Raw genomic sequence first — 2,852 nt, forward strand, 5'->3', positions numbered from 1 at the left:
TCGCCCGGACAGTTGTTCCACTGGTGGGTCGTCCCACTGTTCAGCTTTTGGTTGATTTGCATATTATACTTTTATTATTATAAATTCTCAAAAAAATGTATATGTAGACTTTGAACAATATAAAGGCAGTGTTTATTAAAATACATTTCATTTTCAAAATTGAGCTATCAGCTGTTAAAGTGTGTATACTTTTTTGGGAATACCCGGTATATTTAGGCATAAAAAGTAGATCAATAAAGGCAGCTAATATGGGGCTCCTCTGTATTGGCACATGCCTGTTTGCCAATGGGCCTATTTCTTGAATTGGAGGGATGAGGGTAGACTTTGTGTGTATGAGTGTGTGTGTGTACTCAGGGAATATTTGCTGACTAACATATTGTACTTTATTTTAAACTGAGTTTATGAAACGCAAGCAAGCTCTTTTTGCTTTATCTTACCGCTTACCTGATTGTCAAAATAAATGACTTTGGGAGCAAAATATTTAGAAGGCCAAACACCAAAATGTTACCAGAAAGAGATGAGATTATAGGTGGCTTCTATTTTCTCATTTTTGTTTATCTGTGAGTCTGATTTTTTTCTAGCATGAAATATTAATTCAATCATTTCTCATTTCCTGAACAAAGAACAATGAAATAATCTTGCCTTGATTTCCTCAATCTTTGTAAAAGGGAATTAGTAATCCTATCTCTGGCTTAGATTCAGTCTGTCCAACAGTCTGGAAAGATAACATCTTAAGTAGAATTCAGATGACATTTCTAAGACATGAAACATTTAAAATTCATTTATAACTAAGCCATTAAAAACAGTTTGTACTATCATGGGCCACAGGTGGGAGGTGTAGTAACAAATATTCATGGGTGATTTTTTTAAACTGACCATGACTAAAAAGAAACATTTTATTATCCATCCCAGCCTACTCAGGGGAAACCGTAGTCAGAGAGCTTTGAAAATGAGCACATTGTGTACTTACTTGTACCTGTGCAGGATTGCATAAAGACTCTCTGAATGGATACAGATAAACAGATAAACAATCACACTTAGGAATCTATTGAAGTAGGCAGGCAATATTGCTTCCAGGATGTAATAATGCCATCTGTGGAAATCAGAAATACGAGTTCTCTCAATACATGCTGCTCTCGCAATATAGGTTGCTCTCTGAGTGACGAGTAGGCCGTAAGCAGGTGGGTAGGGGGAAGATGTTCAGCCAAGTTCATGACCAATAAATTTTGTGAACAAAATTTAAAAAACAATATTATATATTTGATTATTTTGTCTTCAGTCTCCCAACAATTGACCCAAAGAACGTAGCCAGATAGGCAGATTAGAACAATGGCTAAGGCCTTTACTTTTAGATTCATGCAGATCTCAGTTGATCCTAGCTCATTCTTTAAACATTTTTTATATGTTTTTATTGATTTTAGAGAGGAAGGGAGAGGGAGAGAGAGAAACCTCATCAGGTGTCCCCTACTGGAGATAGAGCCCAAAACCTGGCCATGTGCCCTGACAGAGAATTGAATCTGTGACCTTTTGATGCATGGTATGACCCAACCAGCTGAGCCACACCGGCCAGGGTGATCCTAGCTCATTCTTTGCATTGGGCACATGACCAGTTCCTTAAATTGTGGTTTTCCAATTTGAAAAAGAGTGGTATTAACTTCTACTTCATAGTGCTCTCATGAGGAATTAAGGAAGTAATATAAACATAAAAATATATAATACATTTGTCATCTAGTGGTCATACATGAAGAGGTCATGAAGATGAGAAATGAGCTGTAACCAAGTAGGATACTGGTAGAGCTAGTGCATGTCTGATGGGGCTACTGGTCAAGACTTATTCCTCATCTTGGCAGATCAGCAGCATTTCACATTCCCTTCTCTTTGACAAACTTAATTCAGTCTAGTTACTGGGAAAACAATAGTTTATGCACAATACTCATTTCTAATCCTAACCATCTCTATGTTGTGATATGAGTTTAATCATCAACAAATATTTATACAGCCTCCACAGATTCTATTTTCTTCTAGGTACTGTCACAGAAAGATATTTGGATGGGCCCTAATTACTATAAATTCAAGGTTCTGTGTCTAGAAATTGTAAAATGCAGTAAATAGAATTCTTTAAGCTATGCTTTAAATAACTTTATTGCTGTTTTGGGGTACTTTATTTAGCAATAATTTGTTCAGTATTTTGCAATCATTCATTTTGTAATTATGTACTAAGGAGTTTTCTGTTATGCGTGAAGAACTCCAAATTGAACAAAACCATTGACCTGCCTTGAGGGGCTCATTGATTATCACAAATAAACAGATAATTGGAACATGACATGGTGTGACCACCAACAAAAAATGTACAAGATACAGTGGTAGCACAAAGAAGGGAATTTGCAGGGAATCTTTCACAGTTATGGAGATGATTAAACTTGATTTTGAAGGAAAATTAGAAGCTCAACAGAACCAGTTAGCTGGATGGGATAGGTGAACATAATATAATATGTGAAGAGGGATTTAAATGTGCAAAGAAACAGGTTATGTAAATTGCCAGTTGAATAGGGGCACACACACTAATTTGGCAGAAACCAAAGTGGTTCCATAAAATGCTCTTGGAGAGGTGAACAGGGACCACCAGTTCATGACTTGAACACTGTGCTAAAGAGATGTGATCTTCTAAAAGGCTTCAGTTGTAGAATTGAGTTGTACTGAATAGGCAAAACTTTATGGGGAAATTCTGAGATAATTTACCTAGCCAAAGCTAAAAGCAACCTTTCTCCTGGAAGATTTTTTGGAAGTTTCATACGTTAAAAATTATTACTGTATGTGCCTGTGCATCTACCTTGATTAGCTAATGATTTTAT

The sequence above is a fragment of the Pipistrellus hanaki genome (genome assembly GCF_964339955.1).
Source record: "Pipistrellus hanaki genome assembly, chromosome: 6".
NCBI classification, from domain to species: Eukaryota; Metazoa; Chordata; class Mammalia; order Chiroptera; family Vespertilionidae; genus Pipistrellus; species Pipistrellus hanaki.